This window comes from Vicugna pacos, chromosome 24 (assembly GCF_048564905.1).
Source record: "Vicugna pacos chromosome 24, VicPac4, whole genome shotgun sequence".
Lineage (NCBI taxonomy): Eukaryota > Metazoa > Chordata > Mammalia > Artiodactyla > Camelidae > Vicugna > Vicugna pacos.
Window position 1 is genome coordinate 28,273,886 of NC_133010.1, and position 27,350 is coordinate 28,301,235.

Below are 27,350 nucleotides of genomic sequence, written 5' to 3' on the forward strand. Positions count from 1 at the left end.
TGTGGTTGAGGAGGGACAGTGACGGCTGGGTGGTTGAGGAGGGAGACTGACGGCTGGGTGGTTGAGGAGGGAGACTGACGGCTGGGTGGTTGAGGAGGGAGACTGACGGCTGGGTGGTTGAGGAGGGACAGTGACGGCTGGGTGGTTGAGGAGGGACAGTGACGGCTGGGTGGTTGAGGAGGGAGAGTGACGGCTGGGTGGTTGAGGAGGGAGACTGACGGCTGGGTGGTTGAGGAGGGAGACTGACGGCTGGGTGGTTGAGGAGGGAGAGTGACGGCTGGGTGGTTGAGGAGGGAGAGTGACGGCTGGGTGGTTGAGGAGGGAGACTGACGGCTGGGTGGTTGAGGAGGGAGACTGACGGCTGGGTGGTTGAGGAGGGAGAGTGACGGCTGGGTGGTTGAGGAGGGAGACTGACGGCTGGGTGGTTGAGGAGGGAGACTGACGGCTGGGTGGTTGAGGAGGGACAGTGACGGCTGGGTGGTTGAGGAGGGAGACTGACGGCTGGGTGGTTGAGGAGGGAGAGTGACGGCTGGGTGGTTGAGGAGGGAGACTGACGGCTGGGTGGTTGAGGAGGGAGACTGACGGCTGGGTGGTTGAGGAGGGAGACTGACGGCTGGGTGGTTGAGGAGGGACAGTGACGGCTGGGTGGTTGAGGAGGGAGAGTGACGGCTGGGTGCTTGAGGAGGGAGACTGACGGCTGGGTGGTTGAGGAGGGACAGTGACGGCTGGGTGGTTGAGGAGGGAGAGTGACGGCTGGGTGGTTGAGGAGGGAGAGTGACGGCTGGGTGGTTGAGGAGGGAGACTGACGGCTGGGTGGTTGAGGAGGGAGACTGACGGCTGGGTGGTTGAGGAGGGACAGTGACGGCTGGGTGGTTGAGGAGGGACAGTGACGGCTGGGTGGTTGAGGAGGGAGAGTGACGGCTGGGTGGTTGAGGAGGGAGACTGACGGCTGGGTGGTTGAGGAGGGAGACTGACGGCTGGGTGGTTGAGGAGGGAGACTGACGGCTGGGTGGTTGAGGAGGGAGAGTGACGGCTGGGTGGTTGAGGAGGGAGAGTGACGGCTGGGTGGTTGAGGAGGGAGACTGACGGCTGGGTGGTTGAGGAGGGAGACTGACGGCTGGGTGGTTGAGGAGGGAGACTGACGGCTGGGTGGTTGAGGAGGGAGAGTGACGGCTGGGTGGTTGAGGAGGGAGACTGACGGCTGGGTGGTTGAGGAGGGAGAGTGACGGCTGGGTGGTTGAGGAGGGACAGTGACGGCTGGGTAGTTGAGGAGGGAGAGTGACGGCTGGGTGGTTGAGGAGGGACAGTGACGGCTGGGTGGTTGAGGAGGGAGAGTGACGGCTGGGTGGTTGAGGAGGGAGACTGACGGCTGGGTGGTTGAGGAGGGAGAGTGACGGCTGGGTGGTTGAGGAGGGAGAGTGACGGCTGGGTGCTTGAGGAGGGAGACTGACGGCTGGGTGGTTGAGGAGGGACAGTGACGGCTGGGTGGTTGAGGAGGGAGAGTGACGGCTGGGTGGTTGAGGAGGGAGAGTGACGGCTGGGTGGTTGAGGAGGGAGAGTGACGGCTGGGTGGTTGAGGAGGGAGACTGACGGCTGGGTGGTTGAGGAGGGAGACTGACGGCTGGGTGGTTGAGGAGGGAGACTGACGGCTGGGTGGTTGAGGAGGGACAGTGACGGCTGGGTGGTTGAGGAGGGAGAGTGACGGCTGGGTGGTTGAGGAGGGAGACTGACGGCTGGGTGGTTGAGGAGGGAGAGTGACGGCTGGTGTGGTTGAGGAGGGACAGTGACGGCTGGGTGGTTGAGGAGGGAGAGTGACGGCTGGGTGGTTGAGGAGGGAGACTGACGGCTGGGTGGTTGAGGAGGGAGAGTGACGGCTGGTGTGGTTGAGGAGGGACAGTGACGGCTGGGTGGTTGAGGAGGGAGAGTGACGGCTGGGTGGTTGAGGAGGGAGACTGACGGCTGGGTGGTTGAGGAGGGAGACTGACGGCTGGGTGGTTGAGGAGGGACAGTGACGGCTGGGTGGTTGAGGAGGGACAGTGACGGCTGGGTGGTTGAGGAGGGAGACTGACGGCTGGGTGGTTGAGGAGGGACAGTGACGGCTGGGAGGTTGAGGACGGAGAGTGACGGCTGGTGTGGTTGAGGAGGGACAGTGACGGCTGGGAGGTTGAGGAGGGATAGTGACGGCTGGTGTGGTTGAGGAGGGAGACTGACGGCTGGGTGGTTGAGGAGGGACAGTGACGGCTGGGTGGTTGAGGAGGGAGAGTGACGGCTGGGTGGTTGAGGAGGGACAGTGACGGCTGGGAGGTTGAGGACGGAGAGTGACGGCTGGTGTGGTTGAGGAGGGACAGTGACGGCTGGGAGGTTGAGGAGGGATAGTGACGGCTGGTGTGGTTGAGGAGGGAGACTGACGGCTGGGTGGTTGAGGAGGGACAGTGACGGCTGGGAGGTTGAGGACGGAGAGTGACGGCTGGTGTGGTTGAGGAGGGACAGTGACGGCTGGGAGGTTGAGGACGGAGAGTGACGGCTGGTGTGGTTGAGGAGGGACAGTGACGGCTGGGAGGTTGAGGAGGGATAGTGACGGCTGGTGTGGTTGAGGAGGGACAGTGACGGCTGGGTGGTTGAGGAGGGACAGTGACGGCTGGGTGGTTGAGGAGGGAGAGTGACGGCTGGGTGGTTGAGGAGGGAGACTGACGGCTGGGTGGTTGAGGAGGGACAGTGACGGCTGGGTGGTTGAGGAGGGAGAGTGACGGCTGGGTGCTTGAGGAGGGAGACTGACGGCTGGGTGGTTGAGGAGGGACAGTGACGGCTGGGTGGTTGAGGAGGGAGAGTGACGGCTGGGTGGTTGAGGAGGGAGAGTGACGGCTGGGTGGTTGAGGAGGGAGACTGACGGCTGGGTGGTTGAGGAGGGAGACTGACGGCTGGGTGGTTGAGGAGGGAGAGTGACGGCTGGGTGGTTGAGGAGGGAGAGTGACGGCTGGGTGGTTGAGGAGGGAGACTGACGGCTGGGTGGTTGAGGAGGGAGACTGACGGCTGGGTGGTTGAGGAGGGAGACTGACGGCTGGGTGGTTGAGGAGGGAGAGTGACGGCTGGTGTGGTTGAGGAGGGACAGTGACGGCTGGGTGGTTGAGGAGGGAGAGTGACGGCTGGGTGGTTGAGGAGGGACAGTGACGGCTGGGAGGTTGAGGACGGAGAGTGACGGCTGGTGTGGTTGAGGAGGGACAGTGACGGCTGGGAGGTTGAGGAGGGAGAGTGACGGCTGGTGTGGTTGAGGAGGGACAGTGACGGCTGGGAGGTTGAGGACGGAGAGTGACGGCTGGTGTGGTTGAGGAGGGACAGTGACGGCTGGGAGGTTGAGGAGGGATAGTGACGGCTGGTGTGGTTGAGGAGGGAGACTGACGGCTGGGTGGTTGAGGAGGGACAGTGACGGCTGGGTGGTTGAGGAGGGACAGTGACGGCTGGGTGGTTGAGGAGGGAGACTGACGGCTGGGTGGTTGAGGAGGGAGAGTGACGGCTGGTGTGGTTGAGGAGGGACAGTGACGGCTGGTGTGGTTGAGGAGGGACAGTGACGGCTGGGAGGTTGAGGAGGGATAGTGACGGCTGGTGTGGTTGAGGAGGGACAGTGACGGCTGGGAGGTTGAGGAGGGAGAGTGACGGCTGGTGTGGTTGAGGAGGGACAGTGACGGCTGGGAGGTTGAGGACGGAGAGTGACGGCTGGTGTGGTTGAGGAGGGACAGTGACGGCTGGTGTGGTTGAGGAGGGACAGTGACGGCTGGGTGGTTGAGGAGGGACAGTGACGGCTGGGTGGTTGAGGAGGGACAGTGACGGCTGGGAGGTTGAGGAGGGAGACTGACGGCTGGGTGGTTGAGGAGGGAGAGTGACGGCTGGTGTGGTTGAGGAGGGACAGTGACGGCTGGTGTGGTTGAGGAGGGAGACTGACGGCTGGGTGGTTGAGGAGGGACAGTGACGGCTGGGTGGTTGAGGAGGGACAGTGACGGCTGGGTGGTTGAGGAGGGACAGTGACGGCTGGGTGGTTGAGGAGGGACAGTGACGGCTGGGAGGTTGAGGAGGGAGACTGACGGCTGGGTGGTTGAGGAGGGAGAGTGACGGCTGGTGTGGTTGAGGAGGGACAGTGACGGCTGGGAGGTTGAGGAGGGATAGTGACGGCTGGTGTGGTTGAGGAGGGAGACTGACGGCTGGGTGGTTGAGGAGGGACAGTGACGGCTGGGTGGTTGAGGAGGGACAGTGACGGCTGGGTGGTTGAGGAGGGAGACTGACGGCTGGGTGGTTGAGGAGGGAGAGTGACGGCTGGTGTGGTTGAGGAGGGACAGTGACGGCTGGGAGGTTGAGGACGGAGAGTGACGGCTGGTGTGGTTGAGGAGGGACAGTGACGGCTGGTGTGGTTGAGGAGGGACAGTGACGGCTGGTGTGGTTGAGGAGGGACAGTGACGGCTTGGTGGTTGAGGAGGGACAGTGACGGCTGGGTGGTTGAGGAGGGACAGTGACGGCTGGGAGGTTGAGGAGGGAGACTGACGGCTGGGTGGTTGAGGAGGGAGAGTGACGGCTGGTGTGGTTGAGGAGGGACAGTGACGGCTGGTGTGGTTGAGGAGGGACAGTGACGGCTGGTGTGGTTGAGGAGGGACAGTGACGGCTGGGTGTTTGAGGAGGGACAGTGACGGCTGGGAGGTTGAGGACGGAGAGTGACGGCTGGTGTGGTTGAGGAGGGACAGTGACGGCTGGGAGGTTGAGGACGGAGAGTGACGGCTGGTGTGGTTGAGGAGGGACAGTGACGGCTGGGAGGTTGAGGAGGGATAGTGACGGCTGGTGTGGTTGAGGAGGGAGAGTGACGGCTGGGTGGTTGAGGAGGGACAGTGACGGCTGGGAGGTTGAGGACGGAGAGTGACGGCTGGTGTGGTTGAGGAGGGACAGTGACGGCTGGGAGGTTGAGGACGGAGAGTGACGGCTGGTGTGGTTGAGGAGGGACAGTGACGGCTGGGAGGTTGAGGAGGGAGACTGACGGCTGGGAGGTTGAGGAGGGAGAGTGACGGCTGGTGTGGTTGAGGAGGGACAGTGACGGCTGGGTGGTTGAGGAGGGACAGTGACGGCTGGGAGGTTGAGGAGGGAGACTGACGGCTGGGTGGTTGAGGAGGGACAGTGACGGGTGGTGAGGCTGAGAAGGGCTTTGAGACGCAGGGTGCAATCATCCTCCAGATGGTGGGCTGTGTTTTGGGTGCTCCTCTGAACCTTTCTGGAGACAGGTTACCACTGTGCATGAAAAATACTGCAAACCATATCAGTAAACGAAGAATGCTGAAGCCATCAAGTCATGAGCAGCTGCCACCCCCCCCCCCCCAGTGAAGACAGGTCTACAGCCTGGCCTCTGCAGCCACTCACAATGGTGCCCTCTGAGGGGGACTCAGAACAAAAAAGGACAGGGCACTGGCCCTAGATGGCTAGGTGCTTATGAAAGGAATGAAGTCAATGAGCCCAAAGGTTTGCTTCCTCCCACAGGTAGAAGAGCGCAAAATTCTTTCACTTGAGATGCCTGGTTTTCTTTAGTTAACAAGTAATCTTTTAATGTCCCAACTACCTGGTCTTTGTTGTAAAGCTCCTATATAGCCTGGCTCATCCTCTACCTCTTCAGAGCAGTCCTCCAGAGCCATCTGAGAGGCTGTCATCCTGGGCTCGAAGGGGTGCGAGTCCTCAGAGATGTCTTCCAAATTAAACATGACTCTCAAGTTTAAGGCTGTGCATTTATTTCAGTTGACACCAACACTGTGCCCCGTGTGCTTGTGCTCCTGGGGACAGTCAAATGGCTCTGCCGAGAGCAGTGGGGAAGGAGGGTCACAAGGCTTATTTTTCTACTGAGCAGATGAATGGTTTTTATTCTGGGGCTTCCAGGCTTTCCCAGCAGATGGAGCTTTTTTGGACGAGGCTTTAGAGAGAGCCAGCAAGGAACTGAGTGCCTCCAGGTGCCTAGTGGCCTGGAAGCTTTTCCAAACCCCTCCTCTTCGGTGTTCACGGAGGCTTCAATACACTGGCACGATTGATGGAATCATTAGCCAGGGGTGATAGAGTCATCCTCCAGCCCCTCTCCTCCCCGGGGGTTCGGGGGTGGGACTGAAAGGTCCAGCCCTCGAATCACCTGGTTGGGTTCCCTGGCAACCAGCCCCATCCTTAGGTTACCTGGAGCTTTCCAAAAGTCACCTCATTAGCATAAAAGGACAACTTAATTGTTCTCACTTTGAGAATTCCAGCCATCTCAGTCAGGAGCTCTGTACTGGAGAAGGGGAGGAAGACCAGACGGGTGTCTTGTTATACATCACAAAGCCTCCGGGTTCCTCTCTGCCCCCTAGCTCTGCACTGCCCTCTCTCCCTTTCTCACTGGGTGTGGGGAATATCCACTCTCCCAACAGGTGCTGCAGTCACGTATGTCCATCTGTGGTCTGTACGTGCAGGAAGGCACGGATAATCAGCAGTGTGCCTCCCAGCCCTTTTTCCTGTGTGCCCCATTCCTACGCCTCCTTGGAGAGGCGACCCGTCTTCCTCTGGAGTTTCTTTCTGCACATAGGACAGATAAGAGGCTGTGTGTCCTCTCCCAGCTGTTCCTCAGGGTGGAGGGAGGGGCAGAGGGGCTGACGGGCAGATGCCTTAGGGCTGGGCTGAGAGGAGGGTCTCAGACCACAGCTTGGGGGAAGTTGTGGCCTGGCCAGTGGCGGGTCATGGAGCCAGAGCTGCTGAGGAGGAGTCCTGGGTCCTGTGGAAACAGGCTGTGCCCATCATGGGCTGGGGGCCGCCTGGAGGAAAACCCAGGTGGGGTCTCAGCCAGGGGAGGCACCAGGCGCCCCATGCCCACAGCACACCTGAGCGATCGCCATGTGCCCGCCCTGGGGCTACACAGTGCTGGTACCTCGTTTTATCTTGGAGACCTTCTGCAAACCAGGTGGGCCACCTTCTTCTTTGTCTGCCTCCTTCTTCCTTCTTTTTTTAACCACTGCATGGTATTCCACTGTGTGGATATGTCTTAAATTATTTAATTTGTACTGATAGTCACTTGGGTTGCTTCAGATATTTTGCTGTACAGAGAATGCTGTTCTGTGCACGTAAGTTCACAGAAATGGAGTTGTTGAGTGAAGTGTGTACACGCCTTTGGTTTTCACAGATACCGTCCGATTGCTTGTGGGGTGCACTCCCCACTGCCTCCTCGGCACCGGCTCCTCGAGCCTCTGGGCTCCGCGAGTGGAGCGCCTGGTGGCTTCGGTCTGGGTGCCTGCCGTGTGTTTTCTCATCTCCCTTAGCGTTACGCCGATGCCCCCGGCTCTCCTGCACTGTGGCCTTCCTGGTTTTCCGGTTTTCGCTGCCGACTTCTGCCTCAGGGCCCACAAACACCAGACCTACCGTCCTCGATATGTGATGAGAGAGGCATCAGCATTTCCCACTTGGGTACAAACTGTCCTTGTAACTGATTTGTGTTTCTGTTTCTTGGTCTTGAATTCAAAAAGAGAAGACGAGGAGTGGGAAGCCTAAGGGTGAGGTAAGCCAAGGACGTCCAGCGAAAACAGAAGCGATGGAAAGCAGAAGCAGCAGTGCACCTTAAGCGCCAGCATGCCGTGACAGGCTCGGTTTACACGTGTTGGAAGTAGCGCAGTGGCAGACTTTGTCCTGAATGCTGTGGGGTTGCGCGGGGAGGGGGTGTCCTGCTCTGGTTGAGTCAGCGCCCTCCCGCATCTTGTACGTGTTTGCTCGTTGCTCTCAGTGCAGGCTAAGATGAAGGCCACTGAAATGTTGGAAGCCACTCTTTGGAAGGGGAAAATTCATCTGGACTTCAGCCTGAGTGGCTCTGGCTGAAACTGAAATCCCAGAGGGTGAAGAGAGAGCAGGGGAAGGATGTGGGTTGGCTGTGAGCTTGCCAGCTTCCACGGTGGGCCCCTGGCATTCCCTCCTGCTTAGCACCCAACACCACGCAGCACTGGTGGCTCCTGGAGGCGTCTGTCCGTGTGGCAGTCAGAGTGTGTGTGATGACTGGCTGTCTAGCCGTAGAAATCCTACGGTTGCCCTGAGGAGCTGAGCCCCTGGCAGCTCAAACCTTCAACTCCCAGCTGTCTGACGTGAACAGGGCCGAGTCCTTTGACGGACTTCTCGTAAAGGGGACTGACAAATGAACAGCTGGAAAGACCCTCCTGCTTGTTGTGAGGGCCTTGGTCAGTGATGTGAGTCTTCAGTGCATGTTGTGGGACTCCCTCCCCCAGAACTCCGCCCGGCGCCGAGCGGATACTTTTCAGGCATGAAGACTGCTGGTTGCCGAGGATGGGTTTGTGAAGGCTTTTGCCGGATCTTCCTTGGTTTAGCTCTGCGTGACCCTCTGGAGTTTATGCCCAAAGTGATGCATGTGTTGTTACTGTGGTGGTTTGTGGGGTCGTGAGCAGTCTGGGAAGAGGGCCAGGCTGGTAGTGAAGGTCAGAGAAGTGATTCTCTTCTCTGTGCCTTCACTTTCCTGAGACTCACCCGAAGTGCAGAGAATTCCGGTTTGAAGCTCACTGATTCGTTTACTCCACTTTGTAGCCGTATCAGTATTTACACAGAGCAGCAGAGTCAAGTGGCTGAAGTGAGAGGGCCTTCAGGATGCCTCAGCTCACCAGGTGTGCTGTAAAAATTGTTTCACAAAGGGACTGTTTTTGCTTATCTTTCCCATCAAATTTTAAAGAAAGGCTTTATATTAATTATCGTAGCTTTGCCCCCCCCCCCAGGGTGCATTAACCTCACGCCTCTCTGCCGTCCCTTGGCTGTCCTTACCGGTTTTGTTTATTTTGGGGTTTGACAGTAATGGCCAGGGAAAATGCATTGAAATTACTGCTAAAACAGGAGATTCTGAGTCTCATACACACATCTAAATGAATATTAATTTTTCTCAAATTACATTATACAATGCAAGTGAAGATGACTGAGACAGTCACTGAAGTGGGGAGGCTGCGTCTTTGGGATGCTTAGGTCCGCTGCCTTGTTTAACTGCGTTCCAGAGAAGTGGTACGCTCTTGTGGCCAGGTGCTCACAGCAGGGATTATCTAAAATGCTCTAAGTCTGATTGCCAAACACGTGATCACAACGGGGTACTTGCTTGGATTTTGGAGGAGTTCATATTTTTAGTGATCCTCTATCTTTGTGTTTCTGTTTATTCATCTTTCTATTTAAAATAATTTCTAATATGCTTTGAAAATTTCCAATATTCTTGGAAGGGGAATCTGAGAAATTGTGTGTGTGTGTGTGTGTGTGTGTGGCGGGGGGAAATGGTATATTAAGATCAAACAGTTCGGGACAAGTGCCCCCCTGGGTTTTACTAGAAAGTGCTATATCCAATTTATCCTAAAAATACAAATGGTTTGTGAAAGGTAATTTCTGTTGTAGTCTAAGGTAAATAATAATTGACATCAAGAGAAAGCATCAGGGCCTTAACCTTGGTCACCTTCAGCTCCCTGATGTGCGAATGGAGACATGCTACTTAGTTCACAGAGTTCTTGCGCCACACGTGTCGCGCAGGACGCTGCGGGGGAATTTCCCGGCCCAGAGCCAGGCATGCAGCATGGGCTCTGTGCAGGAGTTCTCACTGCCTACAGAATAAAATCCCATTTTTAAAGCACTTGGCATTGAGGGCTGTCTATGGTCTGTTCCAGGCTAACATTTTCTCACCGTATTTCCCAGCAATCTGCGTAGAACTCACACACCAGCCAGCCCAGGTTTCTTACTGTCTCTTCTTATCGTCTTAGCGCATTCTTGCCTTCCACATTTTCACTGCTGTGCTCCCTCGGGAAGTCCCCAGTCTCCCCTCTGTCTAAGTCCTGCTTTTGTTTTAGCCCAAGGTCAAGACTGCACACGTTGAGTGTCTTGGTCCACTACTCAGCCCGTGTGACCTTTCTGCTCTCACGTCCTGAAGCGTGTTTTGTTCCTGCCTTGCATGTGGCGTGTGGCACCCTCTGTCTTTGTGAAAAGTCAGCTTCCAGCGTTCGTGTTCTGCCTCCTGAGCAGCAGGTAATACCCTGGGGAGCTGGCGAGTCCTACCTCCTTCCTCTCTGATCCACGTTAGTAACTTACTGAGGTGCCCAGAAACTCTCTGTTGATGTGTTAGAATGCGAACATCGTCAATTGAATAATCAACAGTTTGTGTTTCTAAAAAGGTACGTTTGGGGGAGAGACACAAAATGTGCAAGAAATTAGAGTTAGTGATTTTGTTTTCATTTGTCAGAGCTTAACTTGTTTTAGTGGGTAATGTTTCACTTAAAATTTTGTGGGGAAATGAGTGCTTTTGCTGGAGATTAAGACTTTGCTTCCCTCTTACTTGAAGTGGTGCCTGTGAAAGAGTCTTCACTCTCCTCTTAAAAAGAGTGAAGCACCAGGTTCTCTAGAGTCCAGGAAGGCAGCTTCATCTGAAGGAGCAAGTGCAGGGTCAAAGTTCTGGGCCATAAAATCAGGAAATAATGATACCTTTTGCGTAAGAGAGAGAGGAGGAGGGTTTTACTTGGAAGGAAAAGGGCAAGTAAGTACACTTTGCTGGTAGTAAGGAGTTGAAATCAGATATCTTATGTGTTGAATGTTGAGAAGGAAAAAATGCCCAGCCTCTGGGAATGTCTACTTTCAGGAAGAGAAAGAGACAGTGGACAGTCTTCTCTAGGAAGAGTGAAAAGGAGAATGTGAAACGGGTTTTGTCCCAGAGCTCAGGTGGCCAGTTCCCCAGGGCGGCTCCCGATGGGGCTAAAAGTGTGAGGATCAGGGTGGTCGTCTTGGAAACCACGGTCACCTGGACCAGAACCTCCGTGAGCAGGGGGAGCAGGACAGCACCAGATGGACCGGTGCCAGACTCCCTGCTTAGTCTCGGAACCGTCAGCCCCGGGGTTTAGAACATTCAGGGTAGGAGGCAGCCCTGAGGAAGACAGTGGGTGTTTCCACTAACATAGCAGATTGGTACTTGAACATTTAATTCGAATATCAAGAGACGTCACTGTTTTTACCGCTGCTTTGTGGAGTAACCCATACTGGTTACATGGAGTCTCTATTAAAATTTGTTTATGAGATACTCAGAATAAAAAGGACTGAATTGTTCTAATGAACAAAAGTTAGTAAACATATACCATGAACAAAAAGAATAAGCCCCATATTATCAATGTAAAGGGGTTGAAGTGGGTACTGATTTCATGACCCTGAGGTTCTGCTTGTCGCAAATCCAAAGGTAGCCTGTGAGCTGAGAAAGGTTCTTTGAGAAGCAGGTCAGCCCCTCCTTGACTTGGTACCAAGTCTTTTCTTATAGGAGAAAGTACTAGTAGTTGGCTGGAATGTGTGAGGAAGAATTTATTCTCTGCCTTGGGTGAAGATTGAAGGAGGAAAAGAGAAATACAGTGGTTAAAGTGAACAGTTTTCTATTAACATGAGAGCCTAATCTGACCAATCACAGTTCAGAGAAATAAAAATTGATGGAAAGATGAAACAAGTTATAAATAAATGAAGGTGTTGTGAAAGAGTATAATCACAGCTTATTTAAGTCTTGATAAATTTAATTGTTCAAAATCCAGGTAGCAAGTTTTGTTAACTATAGGTGTCTAATTCTACTTCAAACCCCTTAATTAGAAAATGTGTCATTACTAAAAATCTAGAGTCAGGGTCCTAGTCACACAGCCTAACCCAGCAGAAGGCGACAGATACGGCTCCACCAGCACACTCTGCCATTAGGACCCGGAAACCTGACTGATCTACGACTCAGTGGCTCTAAACAAATATTCAATGATACGTACAAAGATGTGTATACAGTGATGCTCACTGTTCATGCTAATTATAACGGTGGAAAACCGAAAACAATGTGCATAATTGGTGATTGAGGATTGGTTAAATAATCAGCCCTGGCAGGTATCTAAGACAGAACACTATTCTGTGACTGAAATCACGGTTCAGTGGTGCACAGCATGTGTACATTCATGCAAAGGTGCAGAAAAATCCCCAGAAAGACGTATCTCAAATTTTAATTGGGTGGTGGAGCTGTGAACTTAAAGAAAACAAAACTTTTAATTTTAGAACAGTTTTAGACTCATGCAAAAGTTACAGATACAGTACAGAGAGCTTCCAGACACAGCACACCCAGTTCCCATGCTGTTAATGCCTTCGGTGGCATGGTGCGTAGCCACGCTGAGTGGACCAGTGTCGACACGGTGCTGCCAGCTCAAGCCCGCATTTTGTTCATGTTCCCTAGTTTTCCCCATGGGTCCCTTTTCTCTCCGAGCCACATGGCATTCAGTCATCTTTACGCTCAGCATGTTTCCTTGAGCGCCTCTGGGCTGTGACAGTTTCCCAGACTCCCCCTGGTTTTGATGACCTTGACAGTTTTGACTACTGATCAGGCATTTTGTAGAAAGTCCTGCAATTGGTATTTGTCTGGTGTTTTCCTCGTGATCAGTTTAGGGTTACAGATTTAGGGGAAGAAGACCACACAAGGTGAAGGAACGTCCTCATTACATCACATCCATGGACATGCCAGCAACACGACTTTCGTGGCATCGCCTGGCTGGGGTCGTTGCTGACGAGCTTCCCCACAGTAACGCCCCCCCGCCCACCTGCCACGTGTTCTCTCTGGAAGGAGGTCACTGTGCGCAGCCCATGTTCAGGGTGGAGAGCTGTGCCCCACCTCTTGTGAGGGGAGGAGCTACGTAAACTCTGGAATTCTGCGCAGATTTGTCTGCTCTCTTCCATTTATGATTTATTCAGTCCTTACTTCCCCATGGTGTCCCCTGCATCTCTAGGATGAGAATGTCCCTGTCCCTGGGCACCAGCCCCTAGCAGAGAGCTGGCCGTGTTTGTGCAGCAAAGGAGACCTCATTAGAGGTTAGTTAGCTGTTAAGTATTCAGGTGGGAAACATGCCTGGGAAACACACGAGGGAAAAACAGGATGGCCTTTTCTACACTGAGCTGCCTGAAGTTGCCCTGAGGAGGGAGAGGGCAGTTGTCCCTGGAGCAAAACCCCTGCCCCCACCCAGACGGGGCCCACTGAGGAGTCAGGTGCTCTGTGGTGTCTCCTCTGCTGCCTCGGGGGTCTATGCTGGGGGATCCCTGCTCTGTGCTCGCCCAGCCCTGTGTGGGCTCTTCTGTCCGACTGAGAATGCTGTCCCAGTGCCCAGCAGGCAGTTGGAGGGAGGCCCAGGCCCCCTCTGTGTGGTGGGCGTTTCCGGTCAGTCCTAAGCCAGTGAGCACAGCTCGGACCCCCCTCCTGATTCCTGCCCCTTCCCAGTCTTGCTCAAGGGCCTGGTCTCAGCACCCCCCCATTACTCTTCCAGTTCTTTCCCCCTTGACTTTGCTTGTGTGCCATGTGTGTATGTGTGTACATATACACGCAGTGTGTCATAGTGCACATGTGCGCACATGTATGCATGTGCACGTCTATTCATGTGTGCACGTGTGTGTGTGTGTGCATGTGCATATGTGTGTTTGGGAGGAGGATAGTAGGATTATCTCAAGGCAGTTTAGGGAAATAAGACCACCAAGAACAGCTGCCTTTGTTAAAAAGCCTGGGGCCTCCATTCTGGGGAATACATGTCCCCAGGACAGCATGAGTGTCTCAGATGTGCGGTGACGGCACAGCTTTCCAAGTGGTAACCACTTGGAGGAGTGTGTGAAAAGGAATGTGTTTTTAATTCTCATTTATCCTACACCCTGCATTTTTGCCAAGGAAGTCAGAGGACTCCTAAACTAGTGGGCGGGAAAGGCAGAGAGTGTTTGTTGCCCCAGAACCACAGAAAGTCCACACGTATGTGTCGATGGCCATGCTGCCTGGGCACCTGTGCCGGAGTGAAGGCACAGAGTTCATCAGGTCAACAGGTGGGAGTCAAAGAAGTGTGATTTTCCCTCCCAGTTCCATGAGGAAAAACCTGCCCATCGTCTTTGGATAGAGCTGGATGATGACTTAAAGACTAAAACTATAGAGGAGCTAATACATTCATCAGTAGGGAAGTTTGCTTTAGTCACATAGACAAATAAAGATTTTACTGTTAGAGTTTAATGAGAAAGATAATACACTACCGCAGGAACACGAAAGACCGTAGTTTAAAAGATGAGCCATTAGGAGGAATCCTGAATATAACCTTTTTCAGATTTGCTCCAAACTGCTCTATTTACTGTCCCGAAGCACTTAAGAACTTGAGAAATTTGTAGAAAATGTGCTTACCTTCAGCTCTGAAGCAGGAACTTTCTGACCAAGATGATTGGGGACGGACAAGGTTTGAGAGAAAAGCAAGGGAAGGACCTTGGGCTCAATTACGGAACACATGCATCACCGCAGATAGCTGTTTGTTATCCTAACCTTGGGTAAATGTCATACGGAACGAGCTGCTGGTGATGCAAAGCTTGAGAAATGGAAAGACACAGTCGTGTTGACGGTTTCCAGGGGCTCATCTGGGCAGGGTTGCCTGCAGTGTTCATGGAAGGTTTCTGCAGATGGCAGAGCTGTGACCTTGCTTCTTTTTAACTTCATCTTAGAGTTGCATTTGGTTTTCAACTAAGATATTCAATAAAACTGGGTTTGGGGGAAGTGGCTTGGGGAGAATTTATTTCTAAATTTCCAGAAAACGTCTCAAGACATCTTGCAAACATCTGGCTCATTAATCCCATTAAGAAGGAGGGACTGTTCCCACCATCCATGTTTCACAAGACTGAACAGCGAGGCGGGGACCCTGTGCCCAGGGCCCTGCTGGGACACGAGCTGCCGCGGGAACCTCGAGTGGTGCCAGTTCTCTGCTGTGAGACTTCACAGAAGCCACCGTCCAGAGCTCCGTCATTCCAGACAACACTGTTTGGTGTTAGGGTGTAACGCTGTTGGCTTTCTGTTTGCCAAGGCCCGCAGGGAAGGACTCCTGTTGTGTGAGGCAAGCAAACCTGAGTGTTTAAATGTGGCACGGGGCCAGGTTGGGCTGGACCCAGGGCATTGGGGCCGAGGCCAAACCAGGGGCCACTTCTGAGAATATCAGCTCCAGCCCCAAGATGTCCATGCGTGGGTGGTCTGGAGAGGACTGAGAATAGAGGTCTGAGTTTGATTTCCCAGGCGGGTGAGCAGAGTTTTATAAATCGCCTTTCCTCTGGCCTGTCCTTGAGGCAAAGTGAGTTCTCCTGGGCGATGCTGGAGCTGGGGTCATGCCAGGCCTAGGAGTGTTTGTGAACAGCTGGGAGCCCCATCATGGGCCCTGGGCCCACACCAGGCTGGTCTGCAGGCCTCCTTCCCACCAGAGCTGCACGGCTGAACAGCATGTTAAAGCTGGGCGGTGTTGCAGAATGCCACCTGGCAGATCAGAGGCACCTTATCCTCGGCCCACAGGCCTACGCCAAAGCTCAGATTAGCTTGCTGGGAAACCCTGTGGCAGAGCCAGGGCGGGCTGCCCGAGAGGGAGGAGTGCTGGGGAAGGCAGGTCTGGGCGGCTCCTTTAGGAGTGAGGAGAGGCAGGGTGGCCTAAGGGCTTGCTGGGCCCTAGGAAAGAGGAGGATTTGTCATTTTAGTTCTTTTTTGGCTCATCTCCCTCTAATTATGCAGAAAGTGTTTGGATCATGAGAAACCTTGTATGCCATATAAAGGAATTTGGTTTTTAATTAGAGGAGCATACTAAAAGTGGGTAAGAATTGTGACAGTGTGGGTAGTAGGAACACAAAGGCAGCACCTTGCAGAGCAAATTCTCCCTGACCGGCTTCCTGTGCCATGTGCTGTTCTCTGACTGGTGGGGTGGGGACACCAGTCACACCCTGAAGCGGAAGACTATCAGAAGGATGGCATTGATTGTTCTGGGGCTGACTGTTGACATGGTCGTGGCTGTTTTTGAAATCAGGATTTGCACCTGAGCCCCTCCGTGAGTGGGGCACTGCCCTCAGGGCTGGAGGAAGTCCCAGAGCAGAGAGAGGTGTGCATGAGTCGTGGAGCCCCAAGGTGAGAACCCTGCAGCGGTTGGAAGGCTCCCTAGAGACTTCATCTTGTCCAGCCCTTCTTGCTTTCTGGGGAGGAAGCTGGCTCAGAGAGGCCTACCTGCCTGCGTTTCCTCACCCCTCCCCTGGCCCGTCCTCTCAGGGCCCCCGTCCTCTTAGGCCCCTATCCTCTGAGGGCCCCTGTCCTCTCAGGGACCCTGACACTGAAGACTTGCTCTCCACCTTCTCTTCTGCAGGGAACCCTCCTTTCTCCTGCCTCTTTCACTTCATTCCAGAAATCACTTACTTTCTCCTCCTTCTGAACTTGTCTAGTGTTCCCACATCCCTCCAGACTCTGGGGGTCCTGGATGATTGGCTCATTCAAACAGGCTATTTGAGAAGAGTTGAGTGAAAGGATGATTTACAAAGAGCCCAGAACTACAGAGTCACACCTGTCCGCAGCCCTCGGTCTCGGTAGAGTGGAGGAGGATGACCGCACCTGAGGGGCTGGTGGCTGTGGTGACCCTCTGGGGAGGCGCTGGGAGGATGCCCCGAACCTCCCCTTCCTCCCTGATCTGCTCTCGGCCTTGGGTTTGGCTGAGGGTTGCAGTTACTGAGAAGTCCCTCCGGCTCAGCCCGCGGGCACAGAGCTGGGAAGGAGGATGGGGAGCGGCCAGGCACACGGAAGCTCTCCTGCACAGACTCACAAGTGACTCGGGAGGGGCTGCAGAGGGGCTGGCCTCCCCTGGCACCGCCCGAAGTCTGCAGCTGCGGGCTGACTGTTGTATCTCCGGGCCCAGGTCCTGCTCCCACAGCGGCTCCCGGCCTGTTTCACAGTCAGAGCTCAGTGCATCCTCTTTCATCACGGGCAGCAGGACAGCCCTGTAGCCAGGACGCTCGCGGTCCTTAAGCCTAACAAGGGTGGTGACTGATGGTCTGTAGAGGGTGTTTTACACTCTTGGAGGATTGTGGAGGGTTTTCACACTTAAATAACACAGCGTCCCAGAATGTTCCTTTTGCATTTGGCCAAATTGTCCAAATTAGCCCTGCCTGCCTTCACCAGGAGAGTGTTCCAGACAGGCTGTGCTACTTTATATGGAAAAGTAACAGGGTTCCCCGAACTTGAGAACACCGGGAACTGGTTGAAAATGTTCTGGCTCTGATTTGGGCACGTTGTCAATCACTGTTGCTTTTGGAGCTTCCCCTGAAAAGGAAAAATTAGGCATTTGGCTTTGCCTCAGAGCAAGTCCATGTGCACGGGGCCAATCACTACGCTTTTAATGAAAAACCTGTAGTGCATCCCAGATCTCGGAGCTGGAAAGGCACCCAGAGGTCCTTTGGTTTAGAAACTTTGATTTGGAGATAAGGAGCCTGAGGCCCTAGGAGGTGAAATTCTCTCCCGGTGTCACCCTGCAAGGCCAAGTCACACCTTCCGTACCTAATGTGGATGTAATTGGAAGCCCAAATATAAAACATTAAGTGATACTAAGTATGAAATTAAATTACTCCAGGTGCCATTCTGCGACGATACTGCGGGAAGCCTGTCTCCTTCTCCGCTTCCTGCTGGGACTTCATAACCAGTGTCCCCACGGTTGCTGCCAGCCTCCACTTGCTCTGAGCTGCGACCTCTGGCACCTCACCTTTGCCTCAGCTGTCTGTCAGGCCTGAGCTGAACTTTCCTGCACTGCTTGGAGCAGAGGTGCTCAGACGCCTTGCCCCCCAGCACAGGGCTCCTATGCTGGGCACGAGGCTCAGGAAGGGCAGAATGCAGCAGGAAAGTTCAGTCCATCAGCCGGGGCCTGCCGTTTTATTCACTCATTTGTCCAGAGCTTCTGTGTGACTGGCAGTGATGTGCATGCCAGCAAATTGCAGTTAACATAATGGTCACCTTCATGGATCTTCTGTTGTAGGACTGGTCCCTTTTACCCAAAAGTCCCCTTTGTCTCCTTCCCCTGCCTGACAGTACCTTGGTGGGGGTCTGAGCCCTCAGAGTGGAATCCTTGATGTTACATCCTTTGTAGCTTGGATCCTTGGCCTCCTCAAATTCCTTCGGTTCTCACTGGGTCAGAGGGAAACAGAAAATCTCCAATGACTGAAAAAACTACCCAAGGAAGCCCCTCTTTACTTGGTTTTGTTGGGCTGTAGTTCCGAAAGCCTGTCCTCAGATGAGCATTGCCCGGAAACACGTTGGGGTTGCAGGGGACCCAGCACCCAAGTCTCACAGGCCCTCCAGGTGGTCCCGACGCCCAGAGCTTTGAGGAACGCCGCTGTCGAGGAGCTTGGCCCTGGCTGCCTCAGCCTCTGTCCCTCCAACGCCTGGGCCGCTCATTAAGTAGCCAAGGGGATCCAATGAAGTGCTTCCCAGAGGAAAAAAGTTACTCTCAGTAAGTGCAGGGAAAAGAAATGATGTAAAGTTTCTTACTTTCAGAAATACACTGTTCATGTATTGTTGAGAATGGATCACAGGGTAGGTATCAAATTGTAGTGTTTACACATTCCTGGATGGAAAAAATGTCACTATGTGCGATATGCCAGGAATGCTATCTTTAGCGGTTACTCAAGCTCAGGAGGGAAAATGTTCGACGTCCCATGAGAAATGTACAGTGGGGTGCAGGCTGCCAAAGTCCTTCCAGTGGGCACTTGAGCCAAAGTGCTCAAAGACTACTGATCCTTAGAGTCACAGCCGCGTCTTGGTGGAAACGCCCTCTGTGGGGGGCTCCTCTCACCTCTCTGGTCACTGGTGCCTGTGCTGCCTCCACCCACCTTCTCCTCAGTCTTCTGGTCCTCCAGGCTTCTGTGCCTCTGCCCTCTTCCCTTCCAGGGACACACGACGCTCACCTCCCTGTGTCCTGACGATTTGCCTGAGTTTTGCCCACTCAGTCTTAGCTCCCCGGGGCCTCGCCCCTTCTCCTGCAGGGGTTTTTGTTCGAAGTATCCAGTAACCAGTTTCAATTCACCTTGGTGGCAGCTCTAATGCTTTTCTATTTCTGTTTTCTTTTCTTTTTTTCTCTTACCAGATTTTGTGAGAAGCCTCCTGTACTTCAAAGCGAGAGATACTCTGCCAGAGTTCAGTAGGTGTTCTCCGTGGTTCAGTGGGTTTGTAGATGTAATTCTTGTTGTGTTTGTGGAAGAGGGCGAGCTGTGAGTCTTTCTGTTCTACCATGGCCAGTCTCCTCCAGTTCCTAAGATATCAGTATATGTCACATTTTGTCACTTTTCTATGTTTCTGTGCAAAACATATACAGCACGCTTGTCAAAGTAATTGATTTTAATTCCCAAGTACTTTTACAGTATGTCCAGAAGAAAGTTGTGTGTGCTCCGGTCTCCGCATAATCTCTGACTGATCTTTGAATCTGATTAGTCAGGTGTCCCACATTCCCCGTAAACTGGGAACAGAGAGGTTCCCCGCCAGCCACACACACAGATCTACACTGGGATCGAAATTCCACACACCGCTGAGTCATGATTTTTTGTTTGAAGTTACCAAGGAAGGAAAATTTGTGTTTTAAAGTCCTGTGGAGCAACTTCAGGTGACAAAGGATGTTTGTGGCCTGTGCAGCCCCTGAGTTGTCTGCAGGCACTGAACTCCATGTCTCTAGGGCTCCAGCCTCTGCAGTGGGTGGTGTTGACTCACAGAAGGGACCTTCTTTCTGTGCAGGTGTACATGTCCTTTACATGTATGTAGTTACTGGACAACCTCAGATCCCCGTGGATAATCAGATGGTGCCTAGGATCTTAAAGAAATGGCAAATTTCTCCCAAGACATGATAGGTGTGTGGCATGCCCCGTGAGAATGTTTGCAGTCTGATTCGTTACTTGCGTCCTATGAACAGTGGGCACTGGGGGTATAATAAGGGTTTCCCAAGGAGGTACCTGGGAGATTAGCTTTATGGGGTGCGGAGGAAGGCCCCCAGCAGGTGGCAGCCGGTAGGTGTGAAGTAGGTGACAACTGCTCCCCTCAGCTACTCTTGTGATGTGAGCGCAGCCACAGGAGACATGGACGGATGAGCATGGCTGTGTTCCAATGAAAATTTACTTACAGGCACAAACTTTTGAATTTCATACGATTTTCATGTTTCATAAACTACCTTTTTTCACCCCATTTTTCAACAATTTAAGAACACAAGAACCAGTTTCAGTTCACAGACCATATGAAAATAGAATTTGGCCACAGGTGTCGTTTGCTGACTAATACAGACTATTCTGGTAGACAGTATTATTCTTCAAAATATTTTCTGCACATCCTACAAGTCCCCTTTCTGTGGTCCCCTATTCACTCTTCTCCACAAGAGGGGGCTGGCTCCCATTTACTGAAGCCGGCCTGGCCACATGATGTGCTTTGGCCAATGATGTGCGAGCTGAGGTGCTGGCATCGCTGGAGAGACAGTGTTACCATCCAAAGAGTGGCCCCGCCTCGCACCCCTCTCTCTGCCGTGGTGACCGCACCTTCTTCATTGGGGATGGGATGCCAACTGCCCTCACTGCACCACTGGGCTGTTCTCCTGGGCCTGGCTAACGGGATAAGAGGAGACAGTAAAATACTGGGAGAGAGATTAGTTGCTTTTGCTGATATTTTATACATAGAAAATTCAGTAATAAAACCTTGATATAATTATTACGGAATTTTGATGAGGTGATTGGATAAAAGATAACTATGAAGCATTTTTTTTTGCTTAAACAACAGAAGTAAATAATGAATTGAGATGGGAAAAAGAATTCTAATTCATAGTATTAAAAAATGAAGAAATGATTAGGAATTAAATTTTATGAGAAACTATATGAAGAAAATAAAATCTTCTTGAAGATTAAAGCAAGACATGAAAACATAAAACTAATTACTGTGTTGTTAGATATGAAGACAATGTGAACTGATCAATGACCCCAAAATGGATAAATAACTTGAATGCAATTCCAATTAAAATCCCAATTTTTTAAATTGCATAAAATAGTAAAATTTGTGTGGAATAATAAACACCTGAGAGTAACCAGGAACATGCTCAGTGTGAAATTACTTTTTAAAATCAACTCAACAAACCTGGAAGCTGTAAATACATTAAAACAGCTTTTGACCTCATTAAAATTTGTAAGGCAGATTTTGGATAAATTTCGGATAAAAACCTTTGAAGCCTGAGTCCGATAGAGGCTGCCTCACATTGCCCATCTGTTTGGGCCTTGCTTTTCTCTGGAGTCCGCAGCACGGCTGCCATCGGACGTGAGGTGCATTTGCTGCCTGTCTGTCTTCCCACACAGGAGGGGCAGCTGCCTGCAGGCAGAGACTTCTGTGTTTCCTTAGAGCCTAGAACAGCGCCTGCTCTCGTGTGTGTTGAACAAGCACTGTCGAATGAACCAGTATCTAACAGTGTCTTACAGCTGATGACAAAAGACAAGCAGTGGACTAGCAAGAAGCTTGAAGAGGCCAGCCGCGGAGGAGCGGGTGCAGAAGGCTCAGTCCAGCCCTGGTCAGGGAAGGGGAAGGTAAAGCGACAGTGACAGTTAACTTCTCAGCAGTTGGACTTGTGAAAATGAGACATGATTATAACTTCTCTTCCTGACAGGAGTATGTGTCACACAAAGGATAGTCACATACCTTGCTGAGGAAATTAGAATTGTTACATCATTTTGAGAAAGCAGTCCAACATTCTCTAAGATATTGATTGCAGCATTGGTTGCAATGACAACAAACAGAAAATTAACATACATCAAAGGAGAAATTATTTTTAAAATTACGGTGTGTCCACAGCACAGAATACTTCTGACATTTGGGATGGAATGATCCAGCCATTAAAAAGAATGAACTATAGCTAAAGTAGTTGATTTTCATGAGAAATTGTTGTATCAGAAAAGCAAGGTGCAAAAAATATGTAATATGATGCCAAATTGGTAAAACTCACAAGGGAAAGACTAAACGCGTGTGTGTGTGCCTGTGAGTGTATGACTGTGCAGAAAAGGGTGTGAAGGAAGGGAAAAGAATTCTGTAAATCTGTAACATTCACATGGAAAGAGTCGTCAGGTGGAAACAGCCGTATGTGCGATTTGCTGACATTTGCACTCAAGACACACATCTCTGTGTCAGCAGTGCTCACACGGGGGCAGCTAAGATGCCACAGCTGCAGTGGGGCCATTACGGAGTAATGGTTTATGGGGCGATAATGAAATAAGTTTTCTTTTTATTTCATACAGGTTTAAATTTTTCCCCCTTCAAAATGACAGCAGGTTGCATTTATAACAAATTTTGAAAATCAGTAGTGAAAGGTGGGATTTGTCTTGACTCATGGTTCCCACCTGGTTTTGGGACCTTAGGAATTCTGTCTATATCAGAACCTTCTGGGTTTGGTGGCTGTTTGTTGCAGGGGGTGTGGGGGAGGCCCATGCATGTGCGTTAGTGGCTGGGACTAGGGACATGGCGGGTAGTCACGTCTGGATTGGATGCTATGGGTCTCCATCTTCTCACTGGGGGCTGAAGGAAACGTGGCTCTCCGTGGGGCCAGCGTGGGGAAGTGACATCCTGGATGACACGTGCAGTGCCTTCATTGTCTGGGACGGAGGTAGTCCAGGGTGGGAAGGGAACACTCGCATGCCTGTCCTTCTGGTAGAACTGTGGGTTTGGCATTAGATTGTCATGTGTGTCCACCTGTCAGCCCCTCCTGATTTCCCAGGAGCTGCAGCTCGTGGGCTCTGGGTAGTCCCGGGGACCTGCTCCTCACCCCAGTGCTGCTGGTCACCTCAGCATTCCACAGGGGTTCTGGCTGGTATTTTGGTCGGCAGTAAGGTACAGGGCAAAGCTCAGAGGAAATGTTCTTTCATTTTCTCATGTATTTTCTCGCTTGTCAATTTCTCCATCCTTCTCACTACCCACCACTGCACATCCGTATTTGACCAATATTTATGAAGCTCGATGTGCCAGTCTTGTCCTCTGGCTGAGGACATAATGTACAATTAGATCTGCATCTGCCCCTGGCACTCACTGGCTAGGTCTGAGTCAGAACGTATGTGTGTGGGACAGGTGTGTGTGTTTGTGGGGAGGCAGGTGTGTGGGGGACAGGTGTGTGGGGGACAGGTGTGTGTGGGGGACAGGTGTGTGTGTGGGACAGGTGTGTGGGGGACAGGTGTGTGTGGGGGACAGGTGTGTGTGGGGGACAGGTGTGTGAGAGGAAGCCTGGACTGGGCTGTGGAAGCCTGGAAAGCTTCCTGGATGTGACTAGAGTAGGATCTGGACTGAGAAGTAGGAAACTCCCAGGCAGAAAGGGGGTGAATTGAGTAAATGGGGCTGCAGAGGACAGGAGAGGTGCAGGGGAGGGAAGGAGCCTGGGCCCCACAGAGCCCAGCAGTTCTGAGCTGTGCACCTGGAGCGAAGGCTGAGGCTGGACAGAGCTTGGATGGCCAAGGTGGTCACTGAGGGACTGTGGGGAGGAAGTGACGTGACCCTATCTCCATTTACGAACAATAAAAACATAATTAGCCCCATTCCTGTCCTGTCACCCAACTTCACTCTAAGTCCCCGTGGTAAGACTGCTATGAAACATAGAACTGGCTCACAAAGGCACACGTTGGCCTGAGATCGTCATGTGAAAGTGTGAAGTCTTGCTTAGTTTATGGCAGTGACAGAATCTTGAGGACAGCCTTCTGTGCACATTCAGCATGTCCAGGAGAGGGCGTCTCATCTGCTTCCCTCCAAGGATCACCTCCCTTCAGAAGTGGAAAAGCAGAAACGAGCTGGTTACGGCTGAGAACACTTTCGACATGCAGAAGTGCAGTCCAGACAACCTTCTCTAACCTTCTCACGTATCCAGAGTGCATTGGTCTTAGAAGGAAAGTGTGGTGGTCGTGCACTTCATCAGCGGGGCTGCTCTGAAACTGTGTGGCACAGAATCCCCTCACTGTGTGACCCCAGGCCCAAGGGGGCCGCACGAGAAGGCTGTGTGGGCCCGAGCAGGCAGGAGGAGGAGCCGACATGTTCCGGAGGCCATGCTGTGAGAGGCGGAGAGAGACAGGCACCCGCCACCCCCTCGGGCCTCACCTCCCCCTCTACAGCGTGGGGTCCTGTCCTGCACGCTGGCCGGGCGTTCCCTCAGCTTGTGACTTCACTCTGGTCACCTGACTCCCTCCTTCAGATTCCTGCCTCTCCAGCCTTCCCTGCGATTTTGTAGGTTCTTGTCACTACAACACATCTCTTACTTCATAACACTCATGTTGGCTTTGAATCTGAGTGAAGAATCTGGTAGCTAAAAACGGGGTGCTCAAGTAACAGAAACCTAGACAAGGTGGTTTTGGGTCTGAGTGGTGGGCAGAGGCTTGAAAGTTGTTCTTTAGACTATCAGTGAAGGCTTGAAGGACAGGGAGAAAATTTTCCAAGGAGATGGGGGAAACAGACACCCATGCTGCGTGGTAGTGGAACATTTGCTAAAACTTAGCGGCGTGGAGGTTACCATGCCTGCCTCACGGACTCTGACTAAGGAAGCTTAGTCCTCGTGGGTCTAAGGAGCACTGACACTCTGAGCCAGCTATAGCAGAGAATGGGGAAGCTGGACTGGCAAGAGGACAAAGTTTAATTTAGACGAAACATAAAGCAGTCAGGATTCATTTGGAAACAGAACAGTTTCTCATGCTCAGCCTCTCCGAGATGCCTCCAGCAAGATATTCTGAAAGTGACAAATGGCCTCAGGGAAAGCAGAGTCGGAGCACTTCCAGGGTACACACCCTTAGGGTAAGGCGGCCGCAGCCCGAACACATGGGGTGCAACGTGCTGCCTGTAAGCCACACAGGGATTCTTCTAAGAGCGTCAGGGGTGTGTCTTCACAGCCGTCAGCTAGACAGCTGGACTTCTAAGGGTCTCCAGGTCTTTCTCCTATCTGGGTCTTATGCAGAGCTCAAGGGTAGAGGAACACTTAGAAGAAAACCTGGTTTGGGCTCTGTCTAATGGAGTGTGACAGTGACTTTTGTCTAATTTTATACTTAAGAATCGCAGAAATGTTTTGAAGAAATTTATCCTCTTGGACCAAAAGGGACAAAGACAGTTTATTGTTAAAGGAGCACTCTGAGCCCTTAAGCTCCCGTGGGCAGGGAGCAGGCCGAGGTGTTGCCCACCTCAGCACGGGCCATTTCTCGTGGGAGAAGGAGGGCAGAGAAGCCCTCTGGGCAGCAGCCCTGGGCCCTCCGCGAGGGACAAGCGCTGAGCCCAGCTGGATCCCAGGGAGCTCTGGACCCGTGACCACGCGCTTCCTCTGCCCACCCCCTGTGAAGTGGGAGAGACCCTGCCTTTCCCACTTCGGGTGTGTGGGGACTTGCTAACTTGTCCCCTCAGTTCTCAGGACTTCAAATTGAGATAGAACTACTCAAGAAGTTGCACCCAAGGAACCACAGTGGAGGAGACTGATCTTGTAATTTGAATGACACGATCCTGGAATTTGAGTTCTTGCTTCATGAGAGCAAGACTTCAGGGATTGTGGGAAGGGTTAGTGAAGTTTTTGTATGGAAAAGACTTGGATTGTTGTGGCAAGAGGGAGCTAGTGTCCCAACATAACCTAAAAAACTCCATTCTTCCCTCTAGGCACACGATGCTTCTCTCATGGGGAGCTTATGTCTCTGTCCTTGGTTCTGCGTTGGATTTGATCAATAAAAATATGGAAGAACTGAGTTTCAGAGCTTTTGGGTTAGTATTAAAAGAATACCTGCAGTTTCACCTTCTTCACTTTTGAGAAAGGCGTCACATGGGGAGGAGGGAACTCCAGCAGTGACGTGAAGAGTCCGGCACGAGGAAGAGTGAGGCCCTGAGCTGCGGCCCCACTAGCTCCCGCACAGCCCTCACTGACCCGCCAGCCACATGAGCGAGTCCTCGAAGTGGCAGCCACAACCCCAGTTAAGTGACTCTGATGCCAGAAGAGCAAAAAGCAAAGCTGCATCCCCACCAAGCCTGCTCAGGTTGCAAAACTATGAGCAAATAAAGGGCTCCTTTTGTTTTAAGCCATTAAATTTTGGGACGGTTTATTATGCAGCAATAGGTAGTCTACACCAGAAGTAATTTTCCTCCCTGAGAATTTCATTTATTGCCAGAAATTCTCAGCAATGAATTTAAAGTGGAAAGCACTGATGACTCAGGGGGATTTCAAAGAGAACTAGACTGAAAAGCAGCTGAGGATGGAGGCTGGCAGAGACATACTTGGGTGTGTTTTTGGAGCTCCTAAGTGCTGAATATAAAATCATAGAATCTGAATTTGATCAATTTGAGACTTGTGATTCATTTTAAAGGAAAAATGTTTGAAAGCATGGAAAATATTATCATTTGAAAGAAAACACATGCAAAATATAATGTCCTTACTGAGTATAAATCATAAACCCAAGAATGAGGAGACTGACAGGGTTGGAGCTGAATGAACGTCCTTATTCCCATCACATCTGGTTCTGTACTGGCCCAGAATGGAGCAGGCAAAGCCTGTTCACGTTGGCTGTGTTCATAGTTGGTTCTGAAAGGAGGCTGAATCCACTGAGTGTTGAATGTGGGGAAGAGTGGGGATCTCCTTTCATTTTTTGCATTTGGATAAAAGTGAGTAATCAACATCCCTGGTTCATTTCACTCCTTCTGCAGGCAGCCCAGGGCCGAGGAATGGGGACGTCTTTTGGGGACGTCTTTGCAGAAAAGTAACAACTTCATATCTCTGGGGAGAGAGCATTTTAATTTCCACCTCTCTCTATGTGCCTCCACAGCTTCATTACAAAACATTTGTTACCGCTTTGAATGAATGACGTTCTCCAGATGAAACTCTCGGAATAACAGCAAAATAGCTTTTGGAGTAACTAACTTCCTTCTTGTCTTATTCTCCCCAAAGCCTCTAACTCCCTTCAGAGAGTGGACAATAATTTAGTTTCCAAATTATCCCGCTTTGACGTGATTTAGAATCTTCTAGATCCATTGTCTCGTGCGGACCTGCTATTTATCCCTGATTTCACAAGCAGGCCTCCTGCCAAGCTGGAGGGGCGGTGGGCGGCGGGGCTGCCAGGCAGCCAGCTTGTGGGAGGACGTGCGCTTTCCTACAGTAGCAAACCTGTCTGCCCTCATTCACCTGGGACAAGCTGCCAGTGTTCTGGCTAAGCCTTGTCTTCCCTCCGGGACTCTGTACTGAAGATTTAGAATGTTCATTTTGGCAGGAGCTATGCCTGTTTATATGTTGCGTACCCCAAAGGCGGCAGTTAATGAAATTCTCAATGATTTTTTTTTTTCGGCAGTAAAAGAAGGAATGAGGGATGACTATGGGAATTCTAAAAATCTTAACCAGCAGTTGCAGCCAAATGCAGGGATCATCGTCCAGAAGTGGAGGAGCGGTCTGGCCTTGCACTAGGCTGGTGGCAGAGACACTGGTGAATGGTTGGTAAATTCTTTTTGTAAGTGGAAAGTTGCCAGGCCTGCTGTGGGTCTAGAACCCTGAAGACCAGGAACAAGAGGGTGT

The 27,350-nt window shown here is 52.0% G+C and overlaps 1 long non-coding RNA gene across 1 annotated transcript in view; it reads left to right on the plus strand.

The window, feature by feature from the left end:
- LOC140688939 (uncharacterized) overlaps nt 1-26,044 on the plus strand; it is a 38,192-nt gene extending 12,148 nt beyond the window's left edge. The window contains exon 3 of the long non-coding RNA XR_012063763.1: nt 25,457-26,044. This is a non-coding gene — a long non-coding RNA (uncharacterized lncRNA). The remainder of the gene's footprint in view (nt 1-25,456) is intronic.
- Nucleotides 26,045-27,350: the final 1,306 nt, after the last annotated feature.